The sequence below is a fragment of the Akebia trifoliata genome, chromosome 3, assembly GCF_017979445.1.
Source record: "Akebia trifoliata isolate Shusen 1 chromosome 3, ASM1797944v1, whole genome shotgun sequence".
In the NCBI taxonomy this organism is placed as follows: Eukaryota; Viridiplantae; Streptophyta; class Magnoliopsida; order Ranunculales; family Lardizabalaceae; genus Akebia; species Akebia trifoliata.
In genome coordinates, this window is record NC_141377.1 from 10,715,553 (window position 1) to 10,729,726 (window position 14,174).

Below are 14,174 nucleotides of genomic sequence, written 5' to 3' on the forward strand. Positions count from 1 at the left end.
TTGAGCCTTAAAATCCCTTTCTTTTTATATCCAATCCTAAGCTTACTCATTAAAGTCCTCCTAAGTACCGTGCGAAAAGTCAAGGAAGATAGCAAAGCATGATCAGACAGCAACTCCAGAAGTTCAGACAAGAAGAAAAGAAAAAGAAGAAAAAAAAAGAGCCTGCTAGGTTGAAAATCCCAAAATGGCGACTTAGGCAAAAATAAGGGCAAGCTCGCAAGGTTGAAAATTCGAAAGGACAACTTTGGCAACAATCAGAGCAAAGAAAAAAGAAAGCTCGCTAGATTGAAAACCTGAAAAGGCGATTTAGGTAAAAGTTAGAGCAAACTCGCTAGATTGAAAATCTGAAAAGGCGATCTAGGCAAAAGTTAGAGCAACAAAGCAAAACGGAAGAAAAGCTAAGAGCGGTCCGAGCTAAAATATCAGAAGTCCAATTATTCAAGTTCAATACCTAGTTTGAACCAAATATAGACTCAGTGGATACAAGTATCTTGTCTATGATTGATCTGAAAAGTTTCATGTCCCTAGACGAACCGACGGGGAGAAATTAAAAGTTAAACCTTAATTGCGCTTGCGGTAATCAAGGATTTCAAATTTTCATAACAAGGGCACTTCCTTTTTCTAAAGAGTACAGCTTCCCCCCTTACACTAGGGCCATTCGTTTTCAAATTTTATTCAATTATCCCCAGTGCAATGTTCCCTGTCAAACTAGGGGCATTTTGGTTCTGAAGCTTGGGCAATTTCAACCCCAAAGGATAAGGTTAACTTTGAATTAAAGGTTACCTTCTTGATAGCAATTTTGAAAACTCATCAGATTCAAAAAGAGTTAAAATGTTTACCGGACCTTCATAAAATCCAACTTTTTATTTTAAAAAAAAAATTTCAAATGCGAGGTTAATCCCCTATTTGTTCCCTCAAAGCTTAGTTCATTACTCTTTCACTCCGAGTAGGTAGAGTAGAACTTCCCAAAATAATTAGTTCATTATTCTTTCACCCTTGGCAGGTAGAGTAGGACTCCCAAAATAAAGTAGTTCATTACTCTTTCACCCTGGGCAGGTAGAGTAGGACTCCCAAAATAAAGTAGTTCATTACTCTTTCACCCTGGGTAGGTAGAGTAAGACTCTCAAAAAGATTAGTTCATTACTCTTTCACTCCGAGTAGGTAGAGTAAAACTTCCCAAAAAAAAAAAAATAGTTCATTACTCTTTCACCCTAGGCAGGTAAAGTAGGACTCTCAAAAAAATTAGTTCAGTACTCTTTCACTCCAAGTAGGTAGAGTAGAACTTCCAAAAAAAAAAAATAGTTCATTACTCTTTCACCCTGGGCAGGCAGAGTAGGACTCTCAAAAAGATTAGTTCATTACTCTTTCATTCTGAGTAGGTAGAGTAGAACCCAAAAAAAAAAAAAATTTAGTTCATTACTCTTTCACCCCGAGTAGGTAGAGTAAAACTTCCTAAAAAATTAGTTCATTACTCTTTCACTCCGAGTAGGTAAGTAGAACTTCCCAAAACAAACTAGTTCATTACTCTTTCACCCTGGGCAGGTAGAGTAGGACTCTCAAAAAGTTTAGTTCATTATTATTTCACTCCGAGTAGGTAAAGTGGAACTTTCAAAAAAATATATATATATATAGTTCATTACTCTTTCACTCCGGGTAGGTAGAGTAAAACTTCAAAAAAAAAATTAGTGCATTACTCTTTCACTCTGCGTAGGTAGAGTAAGACTTTCAAGAAAAAAAATAATAATAATTCATTACTCTTTCACCTAGAGTAGGTAGAGTAGGACATTTAACTTTCTCTCAACTTTTGCTCAGATTTGTCTCAAATATCATTCAAATTTTCTCGAGTTTTGTTTTACTCAGTTTCACACAATGCACACATTTGCACATTTGTTTCATTAGTCAAGGAGAATTTTCTAAAATTCAAGGCTCTGACGCTACCAGTGAGAGCTCGCACTCAAGGACCTGGAATTTTTTTAATTCGGGGAGAGCTTTACCCTCAAGGAACCGAACACCCCGACGAATTGCTAAATCAGGCTTCAAAATGAACTGTCACTAGCTTTGGCATTCGGATATCGCACTATCTACCAAAATAATTTGCTATCTAGTTTGCTTCAACCCTCTGCCAAAGAGGGGCATTTGTAGACACCCCATTTTTGCATCCGCCTGATTAATCAACTCGTCAACCCGACCGCAATGGTTCCCAATGATGGATGTTTATTCCATTGCTTTATTTTGTTACCAGATACGTTTCTGAAATCCGGATGAGGTATCTCGAACTGATAAAACTGTAGAACCCACGCTATGCTAAGAAAATATGACCTCAGAAACATAGAAATCATCATTTTTCAGACAAAAAGAAATTTCATGATAAAAATCACTTAAAAATGATCAAATTATCAAAATACCCCTAACCTTAAAACAATCCTAGAGCCTACATTACACTTAGGAAAATCCTTTTGAACACATAAAACAACAAATCAGAATCAAATATATCATTTTACCAATTTTCACAGAATTCGACAAAATTACGAAAATGCCCCTCATAAAGTTCATAACCATTTCACACAAAAAATTTCATAAATGACACAAACTAATATTTCCATTGAATTCATTACAAAAAATTGATTCTAAAACATCCTAGAACATTAAAAACTGACTTAAAACGTGAAAAGTCCTCTCCGGGGGTAAAATGGTAATTTTACAATTTTTATAATTAAAAATTTTGAAATTAATAAATAAAATATTAAATAATTAAAGTGAAACATTAATGAAATTAATTTAAAATTTTGAATTAAAAAAATCAATCAATCGGGCTCTCAAGTAAAATGTTGAGGGTTCGCAAGATATTTCTTTAAGGACCCCTCTATTTGGGGGTCCAAAGAATTAAAGATATAATAGAGGAGGGTTCTCCAAAAAATTAAAGTCAATCTAGCAAGACTAAGGTCAAGGTATTAAAAGTCAATCAAGCAAGACTAAAGTCAAGATACTTAAAGTCAATTAATTAAGACTAAAGTCAAAATATTAAAAGTCAATCAAATAAGACCAAAAGTCAAAATCATAATAGAGTTCTAATTAAATAATAATTCTATCTAATAGAGTTCTAATTAAAACACAATTCTATCTAATAGAGTTCTAATTAAAACACAATTCTACCTAAAACAATTCTAACTAAAACACAACTCTACCTAAAATAATTCTAACTAAAAGAACTCTAATCAAACACTAATTCTATATAAATCAACTCCTAAAAAATCTATAAATAGAGGTCCTCACACCCTATTTTCGTATCAAATGATAAACCCTAAGAGAAGTAGGTCTAAAAGCCTCCCTGACCTCCCATAAACCCTAGTTTTGGAGCCCCAAGTCCTTACCTAACATCCCTCCTTCGATTTTAGCCTAAAAAAAACCTAAAAGCCCTTCAAAAACACCCCAAAATCCATAACAAATTCGAAGAATCCAGATCCAAAAAAAAAAAAAGAGATACTTTGCCTTGGAGATCAGAAATCAGATCCGGAGACAGAACGAAGCAAGGAGCACGGTACAAGGAGCAGTTTTTGTCGGATTCGAGGGAACAAGATCTTTGCTATCGAAGGTAAAATTTTTATTTTTTTTAATCTAGGTTTTGTTATTAGCAATGTAATCTTGTTTGGGATAAGTAGAGACCGGCATTGGCCGGGCGGGGTTGGTGCCTAACACCTTCCAACCCCGTAATGTGATCCCCGGACTCAATTTTTTCTTCAGTAGATTAGTCTCTTTATCTGTTTAGAGTCAGTATCCGGTTCCTAGACTGTAATAACTAGGTGGCGACTCCCAAACCTCAAGGGTCAAAAGTGAATCCGCGCACCTAGCGGATCGAGGGTGCTTTCAGAAGGTTGGACTCTTAACTACATATTTTAAAATTTAATATAAATTAACCCAAGTCTAGTGGCAAACATCAAATTTAAATGTACTATAAGTTTATAGTGGCCATAAGGGTGAGAAAGGTTAGCCACGGATCTACGCCTAGTTGGGGTTGAACTTTTGGTCAAACAAATTAATTTGACCATAGGATCAAATCTTTTTGGTACGAAATTGTTTGAATTTTTGAAAGTAAAACCAATTGGTCCAATAGGTTTGGTGTTGATTAGTGTTATCCATTTGTCGGTTGGGCCAAACGGTTTAATTGGTTCAAATTGATCGGTACATTTTACCAATTGGATCGAACTGATATTGTGGGGTCTAATTTGCACGGTATGGACTGGTCCACCCATTTACTTATTGATTGAATTGGATAGAGTAACTCGGAAACACCCATAGTCAGTTCGGGTCAACCTATAAAGGTTCCTAGACTCTAGGTTTACTACATGCAATGCAATTTCTGGCCGTCATTGCCTAAATACACCTATATACCTCTTGGGCATACCTAATCAAATGGTATGTGGTGACTTAATTTGATATACTTTATAAGTACGAGGTTGGGGTTGTAACTTTCATAAATAATTTAACATCTCGTAAGAAAACTGACCACGTACTAGTACTACGTTGGCAGTTGGGACATGTGACTTTACAACTTACAATAGGATAAAGGCTTAGGTCGCTACAATGTGGATACACTATATACTTTTTAGGGTCACTTGATCGAATATTACTGATATCTTAGTTTTATATATCATAAATATACGTGATTAGAGTTGTGATTTTTGATAATGACGTTGCATCCCACGAGGAGATCGAGCCACGTATTAGTATCACATTGGCTATAAAGGACATGCAAACATGTTATGTATCATAAATTAGATGTGCTAGTGGTGTGTGCAAATAAGGTGGGATATGCCCGGGGTATTTTTCGAGAATATCCAACCATACAAGTCACATATATCCATCAAAACCAATCACATACAATAATCTTTAAATCATATCCAAACCCATACCAATGAAAAAATGACAAAATCTAACCTAATCTAAGGGTTTCTTTGAGTCAACTGGGTTGACTCGAGTGAAAAAGTCAACCTAAAGATAGTCTTGGATCAGGTCAAGTTTGACCTTAAAATCCCTAGTGGAGTCGTTACTAAAATCGTCTTGACCATTTTTATTTCATTAAATGGCAACAAAGGTTTAATTGGTATATGTGAGATTTTTTGAGAATTGGAAATCGCCACCTAGTTTAGGTATAGAAAAAAAAGATAACTCCAATACGGATTAGGATCGATCTACGAGTAAGAGAAATGGATTAGGAGTCAGATTACGAGTTTCAGAAGGTGTTAGATACCAAACCCGCTCAATCGAGATTATCGATCTCTACTATGATCCAAAACTATCTTATTGTCAACGGGCAAAGACTAGAGTTAAGCTAGGTCCAATCATCATCATTTTATGCCAAATTTGTTAAATGGATCTTACAGCTAAATTTTTTCAAACATTACATGATTCCTTAAATTTCGCATAAAAATGAAAAAAATCATAATCATATCATGTTCTAAAGTTCACATGTAAAGGAAAAAAAAACTTGAATCCTGGTTTACCAAATTGGTGAAATATGAATTAAATAAAAAATATCGTCAAATCGATAAGATATGTAAATGCTCCGAGTTAAAAAAAATTACTAAGTTAAGAATATATAAATATACTTTTCAAATTGGAAATCATTGATATTAGAAAAATTATCAAATCAATAAAAATCTGATTTTATATGAATCTTCCAAACTGGAAAACATTGATTTTGACAAAATTTCTTGAATTAAAAAATTATGGATGGAATTTCAAATTAGAAAATTAGGAATATAAAATTTTCGAATTAGAAATTTATGAGTACGAACTTCCAAATTAGGAAATTATGAGTATGAAATTTTCGAATTAGAAATTTATGAGTACGAACTTCCAAATTAGGAAATTATGAGTATGAAATTTTCAAAATAGAAAAATTATGAATATGAACTTTTCAAATTTGAAATTTATTAATATAAACTTTCAAATTAGAAAAATATGAATATGAATCACAAAATTGATGAATATCAATATCATAAAAAAATTATCAAATTTGAAAATTATTAACATTCATATATCACAAAATTGATGAAAATCAATATATATAAAATTATCAAATTTGAAAATGATGAACATTCATAAATCACAAAATTGATTAAAATCAACATCATATACAAATTACCAAATTTGAAAATTATGAACATCCATAAATCACAAAATTAATGAAAATTAATATTATATAAAAAATTATCAAATTTGAAAATTTTGGACATTCATAAATCATAAAATTGATGAAAATCAATATCATATAAAAATTATCAAATCTGAAAATTATAAACATTCATGAATTACAAAATTGATGAAAAGCAACATCATGTAAAAATTATAAAATCTGTAAATAATGAACATTCATAAATCACAAAATTGATGAAAATCAATATCATATAAAAATTATTAAATCTAGAAAATACGAATGCGTATAAATCTCAAATTTGATGAAAATCAATGTCGTGTAGAATTCTCAATTCTAAAAAACAACACGTGTAAAATTCCTAGATTGAAAAACGTTAACATCACTTAAAATAATCAAAACCAAAAAAATATGAACACTCGTAAAATTTCTAGATTTAAAATTTTTTTTGTAAGAAAAAAATAATAAAATCAAAAGGAAAAATGAATATCAATTTGAAAAAACATAGAGGGGAAGGAAGGGAAGAAAAATTAAGAGTACAAAAAAAGAAGTTAGACTTATCTTTAAAATAAAAAAAAATGCAATTGTTTAGGATTCCTTCATGCGTGATCCAAGGTAATTGCAAGAGGCGTAATGGGAGATAATGAAGAATGCGAGTCCTTGAAACTTCTTCTTCTTCTTCTATGTATTTTTTTCTTTCTTGTTATTCGAGTTTTTCTTTTTCTTTTTTCTTTTGTTTTTTTTTTATATTTTATTTTTTTATTTTTTTTGTCTTTGAAAGAACAAGAAAAAAAAGTGTAGAAGAAGAGAGATTGTAGAGGAGAGGGATAGAGGGAGTAAAGATTGTGAAGAGAAGGAGACCCAAAATGTGGGGGAGAAAAGGAGATTTCTTTTAAAAATGTTTCTACTTTTTCTTCCTTCTACGTTTTTTTTTTTTTTTAATTTTTTTTTTTTAATTTTTTTAATTTTTCTTTCCTTTATCTCTCTCATTCTCACTCTTTTATTTTTTTATTTTTTTCTTCACATATTTAATTTTTTTTTTCATTTTTTTACATTTTTTTCTTTCCTCTATTTTCACGTTTTTTCTACTCATTTCTTTTTTTGTTTTTAAATTTTTTTTTTGTTGGTTGCTCTAAAAGGTTTTTTTATTTATTTGGTTTCATTTTTTTTTTGTTATGTACGATTTTTTTCTTACCAAATGGGTAACGATCACACATTTGTCACAATCCGATAGTCCTTTGTTTAATTTGATTAGTTGATTGAATTTTAATTGTAATTTGATTGGTCAATTGAATTTTAATTTGAATTTTGATTGGTTGGTTGAATTTTAATTTTAATTCGATTGGTCGATCGAATTTTAATTTTAATTCGATTGGTCGATTGAATTTGAATTTGAATTTGATTGGTTGATTAAACTTTTATTTTTGACTCGATTAGTCGATTGAATTTTAATTGGTTGATTAAATTTTAATTTTTGATTCGATTGGTCAATTAATTTTGATTTTGATTCGATTGGTCGATTTAATTTTAATTTTGATTTGATTGGTCAATTGACTTTTAATTTTAATTTAACTTTTATTGGTCGATTAAATTTATATTTGTGTTTTAATTTGATTTTGAGTTAGTCTGTTAACTATTAATTTGATTTTGAATTCTAATTTGAATTTAAATTTGATTTTGAGTTTTAATTGATCAGTTAATTTTTAATTTTTAGTTAATTTTGATTAGTCAAGAATTTTCCAATTTATTAATTTTTGTCTTTTATGTTTTCCTAAGAATCAAGGTCTCTAGGTAAAAGTCAGATATTGAGGGGTGTTTCGATCATTATTATAATATCTCATAAATTTCTTCATTTTCGAAGATTTGGATCCTGTTAGATGAAGGTACTTTCGAGATTTTTTCGGAGATCTGAAATTCATGAGGGGTATTTTCGTCATTTTATTGATTTTTACAAATTTTTTTACGAATTTTGGCATGAGATTTCTTTCAATCCTAATGTGATTATTTCTAAGTCTTGACGTCATATTTTCTAGCGTTATGATGTCTCTAGATTATCGAAATATGTAGTAAATCGAAGCGTACATACTTGTTACATTGGGTGTAAGTTGTAGTGACTCTAAGCGTGCGTAATTTCTATGTCGAGTCATAACGAGTAAAAGAGATTAAAGGACTAGAAACGAGAAAAATTGGGAAAGGCACTCTCTAACTTTCAAGTTTTTTGCACTCATAATTAGGAATCCACCACAATTGGATGACAAGTTGTTGAATTAGGCATATGCAAAAATGGGGTATCTACACCATAATACACATATCTGTTATATTGTCATGGCCTGCTTAAAAAATGTGACATGCATTCATAGGGATCACATCACACCAAACCTTATTTTCGTAGATGGCAATGCTAAAATGTATTAAACACAGCTTATTCACTTGAGCCTTGTTATTCTTTTGGAGTCAATGAAATGTGTTCAGAGAAGAATGTAATTTTGTAAGAAGCTTCAATTTATCCATCACTAGTTGATTTAAGACATTATCACAACTTTTAGAGTCAATCAAGATGTGACATACATTTTCTCCAATGCTAGTAATAGTTTGGAAGATGTTGTGCCTTCCACTTCTCATCATTAGGCCCTTGGGTGTGAAATAGGTCATTTTAACAACTAAAAGTGGTTGTCCATCTTTGCTATGATAATCTTCTTGGTCTATAGCCTTAATTTCTTGTACTTAATCATGATGTTCAATTGGAGGATCATCAATGTCATCGTTAGAACTCATTAAGACAACAATAATATTCTTTTTTTTTTTTGGACAATTTATAGCCTTGTGTTTAAACTCTTGACATATGTTGCACTTCTCACTAAAAAGAACACTCTTTTCCTTATTATTGGTCCTTAAAGTAGCAATTTTTGATGAAGGAATAGAAGTGTTGTGACCTTGGGATTTTGAATAAGAGGAAGTCCAAGGAGTGCCATTCTTGGAGAATTGTAACTCAATCAGTTGCACCCACTAAAAGGCATCTGTAGCTCTTGTTGAAAGATTTCTATAAGAGAGATGTTTGTTGTTACTTAGATTCCATAAGAGCATTCGGAACAAGCAATTTAGTGAACTTCGAATAATAAGCAATCACTAATAGAGACCCTTACCTTAAACTTGAAGCTTGTTGTACATCTGTTTTAATTAATTAAAAGGCACATAAGTTTTAACAATCAATTTGTTCAATTTTTCCTACGTGTATAAGAGTCGTATCACTGTATTTTCTAGAATTTTTTAGTTGCTTGAACCAAATGGTAGCATTATCACGAAAGAAAGTCATTGCATAACTAACATGTTTATCCTCCAGTACGCCCTTCAATTCAAAAGTTTTCTTAGTTGTAATCATCCAATCAAGACATAACTTGAGTTCCATAGTCCCATGAAAGGTACGCACCTTAAGTTTGAAAGCATTTTTCCACTTGTTATTTTCACAATAAGGAGGGTTATTGTAATGGTGTTGAAAATTTTTCCTTTATGTGACATTGACGTACTTTGAAAAAGTATTGGTTGATTTTGGTGATTAAGTAGGGTTATATGAGAGTTGATGATGGTTTTGGGGCTGATTTTGGTGTTTTGGAGAAGTATAATGTTGGGGAAGTCCGTGAATAACTTGATTTGAAGGTGGTTAAACAAAAGGATTTTGTTGAGGATGAAGAGTTGGGGAATTTCAATTTTGGCTATGGAGAGTTTGGGATTTTTGGTAATGAAAACAACTTGGGGATGGGAAGAGATACCTTCGTCAACAAATTAAGGAAGATAATACAGATGTGTAGAAAGTCGTAAAACACCTTCTTCAACTTGGCGAACATTCTGTAGTGGCTATTCTAATTCAACGTTGATCACGGATTAAATTTCACTTCGAAGTGATTTAAGTCTTTCATCAAGAGCTTGTTTTTCCCTTCGTAATTTCTCTACCTCTTTGTCGTATTTGACTTGAATTTGCTTTAAATCCACCTCTAATCTCTCATCAATTGATTGATGAACATTATCAAACAGAGCAATAATTTTCTCAAGTACACTACATACTTTTCTACGTTTAATATGTTTTTTTATGTCTCCCTTCAAAAGATCGTGACTCCTTGTACCCATCGACATGATGAAGAAGAAAAGAGTGGCTTTCTTACCAATTGATGCAGGGTAGAAGACACAAACATAGAGTTTATGTTAAAAAATTGGTTTTAAGGTAAAATCCCAAGAACTAGGAGTAATGAAAAATCACTATATCGAGCAAAACATACTTGAAACTTCAACCAATATTGGATTTTATGCTCAATATAAAAAATAAAAAACAAAGGAATGAAAGAAAATTCTCTTCTTTTTCTTTTATTACTAACTATAAATAATCCCTTCATAACAACTTAGAAACCTTCTAAAATACTAAAAAATAACTTCCTAATATATCTATAACATGTTACTAACCTTTTAGTCCTATTAGAACTCAATTTGAACATCTAAAAAAGCTTCTAATTATAAAAAATAAAAACTAATTTTAAACATAAAATAATTAAGAAAATAGATTTTCTAAAATAGAAATAGAAATTAATTAGGACTACTTAAACAACATATAAAATATAAATTCAATAAAAGAAATAGTCCTAAAAGAAGTTGGACGAGGTCTTGAGGACTGGTCAAAGATTGAATTGTTGACTTGATCAAACCGAGTTGACTTGCTTTTGACTGATTTGACTCAAAATTTTAGTAAATATTTAAAATATCCATCTTTTTTCAAACTGATGACAATCCCCTTTATTCTTGTTTCCCTCTCAATATTTTAGTGGATTTTTAGATAAACCTCTTTTTCAAATGATGACACACCCCTTTACTTTGTCGTCTCTCCACCCACCCAAGATTTTAGTTGATTTGAACCCCTCTCCACATTTTGGTGATTATTTGAAATACCCTGTGTTTACAAATTCATGGCATGCCTCCATTGACTTAGGTCTTATTTTGTAGATTAATGAGAAATGACTTAAATGCCCTATAGTCCACCCCCCCCCCCCTAAAAAAAAATTAAATTAAATTAAAATAATAATAATAGTAAATAAATCAATCCTGGCTTTGCCCTTGATCACAAATCGTTGAAATGTATTCGATGCCTTTTTTTTTTCAATCTCCCTCTTGATGCTTGCTTGGGAGGTCCCTACGAAAACTCTTTGATTATCAAGGTGATTGCTGTTTTAACAAAGTAACAATAAAGAGTATTCAAAATTATGTAGTTTTGGTTTCATCTAACCCCTTATTTATAGATTTTCCCCTCGGGGTCTTTTCAAATCCAAGTTTGCCCTTTAATTGATAGTTTTTCTTTTAACCACAACTTCCTTATTATACGAAATTTGGAATTATTCTAATGTCATGTGGACAACGACAACAACAACTGTTTTGATATGTTTTTGAGGTGTGTAAGATCTCACCCTTGATTTTTTGATACAAAGTACATGCTCAAATAACTAACTGAGCTCGGGATTGTATGGTGATTTTTGCTTGAAATTATTGGTATGAAATTGTCGAGAGTTGAGGTGGCACTTTACTGAGATGTCTGATTACCTTACCTAATTGAGATTATGGTGCCCAAATCCAAGAATATTTTTTTATGCCTTAAAATATTTATAATAATAATGAATGAACACTCTAATCAAAAGTTACATATAAATCTTCGAAGTTATGAGTATATGTCATTCTCAATTCATTATTCATTATCACAAAAATAATAATAATAAAATTCAGAATTGATTACAATTGCCCCTAGAAAACCTAGGTAAGTTAAAAGAGGTGAGAAAATGTATCTTTGATATTCTAAAATCAAAGTTTTGTTGAGGCAAGGGAGTATTTAGTTAGAAAATGTTTTCTAACTGGATTGTTAAATTACCGCCCAACATTAGGGTTATTTACAAAGAAAACCTCTTATTAAAGTGATTAATTTTAGGAAATGTTACTTAATGAACCTTACTGGGGTTGGGGGTTCTTTTGAAATAGAGTCGTGATAATATGATGCGTCCTCTTACACACGCCCCTCATTTGCCTCAGGATACACAAGAAAAAGATTTATGATTTTGCCTATCTTGATGAAAAGCATCTATGGTTCCCATACACTTTCATGTCAATAAGTGCGATATGAGGTTCTAACCTAAGATCACTTCAGCATTATTCTATTTATATTCATTCTCACCACCTTAATTACATGATATTGAATCATTTTATTACTCTTTTTAGACCCTTAAAACTTGCATGATTATTTTAATTAGTTTATCTTAAAAATTTGAGACCAATTGAATGTAGAATGATGCTGAAGTGACCTCAAGCTGGAACCACATATGGCACTTCATGACGTGAAAGTAGATAGGAACCATAGATGCTTTTTCACTTGTATCTCAATGAAAAGCATCTATGGTTCCTATCTACTTTCACGTCATGCAGTGAGATATGAGGTTTCAACTTGAGGTCACTCCAACACAACTCTTGAATGTATCCTAGTTTATCTTCTAGTCGAAATAAAGGGAAAATTACTTAATGATCCCTGAGGGTAACTTTTCTTTCGATTTAATCCCTAACTTTTGCGGGTTAGTTAAATAGTCCATTTAGTAAACCCCTCTTTTTTAATCAGTCCCCGAACCCTATTCTAGACATTGTTTACATTTGAAATGTCGAAATTGCCCTAACCATTCAAACTCACCAGTTTCATAAAAGAAAAATGATTTCGGCATCTCGATCAACTTTTGGAGACTCCATTACGATGAAAGGAATTTGAGAAGGTAAAAGGTTATTTTCAAGAAAATTTTCAAACATTTTGAAGATGTATGTAAAAAACTAGGGTTTTTCAATTCTTTTGCTTCGTTTTTTGATGAAAATCGGTCAAAGATAGTTCTTTTGGTTTGAAATCATCCATACAAGTCGTTATGTCAAGTTTTCCATGTATTTTAGTTGGAAAAACTCAAAAAAAATGATATCGGGTGGATTTTATAACGTCGAGGTTGACAATTTTTATTTTTGAGTTCAATATTTTTTTTGTCAAGTTGACATTTAAAAAAAAAATGTTGAACTCATTAATAATTATTGTCGACCTCATTAGTTTTATTTATTGTCAAGCTCACAAATAATTATTGTCGACCTTGATAATAATTATTGTTTGACAATTTGTAAAAAAATATTAAACTTGACAAAAAAAAATATTGAACAAACATAAAAATTGACAACCCCGAAGGTGTAAAACCCACCCATTTTTTTTTCCAACTAAAATACATGGCAAGATCGAATTAAAACTTGACATAACAACTTGTGTAAATGACTTCAAACCAAAAGAATCATCTTTGATCGGTTTTCATTCAAAAACGAAGCAAAAGAATTGAAAAATCCTAATTTTTTACATACATCATCAAAATGCTTGAAAATGACTTTTTCCTCTTCTCAAAATTTTTTCATCGGAATGAAGTCTCCAAAACTGGATTGGGATACCAAAAATCCAATTTTTTTAAATTAAAATGGTGAGTTTGAATGGTTAGAAAATTTTCAACATTTCAATCGTGAGGAACGTCTAGAGTGAGATTCAAGAACCGAGTAGAGAAGAGGAATTTATTAAATGGACTATTTAATTAACCCCCAAAAGTTAGAGACTAGATAGAAAGAAAAGTTTTCATCAAGGACCATTAAATAATTTTTACTTTAATAAATGCTCTAATTTATAAAAATCTTTTCATTCATCCAACTCCACATCCTCATCTTTACTATTAATGTTATTAATATATTGAGTCGTGCTGGAGTGACCTTAAGTTAGAACCTCATACCGCACTTCTCGACGTGAAAGTGGATAGGAATCATAGATGCTTTTTCACTTGTATCTCGATGAAAATCATCTATGATTTACATACACTTTCACGTCGAGAAGTGCGATATGAGGTTCAAGACTGAGGTTGCTTAACCATTATTCTACTATATTATTTCCTGATTCTCTAACATTTAACTTCATAAAGCAAAGTTAGTCTCAGTATTGTCT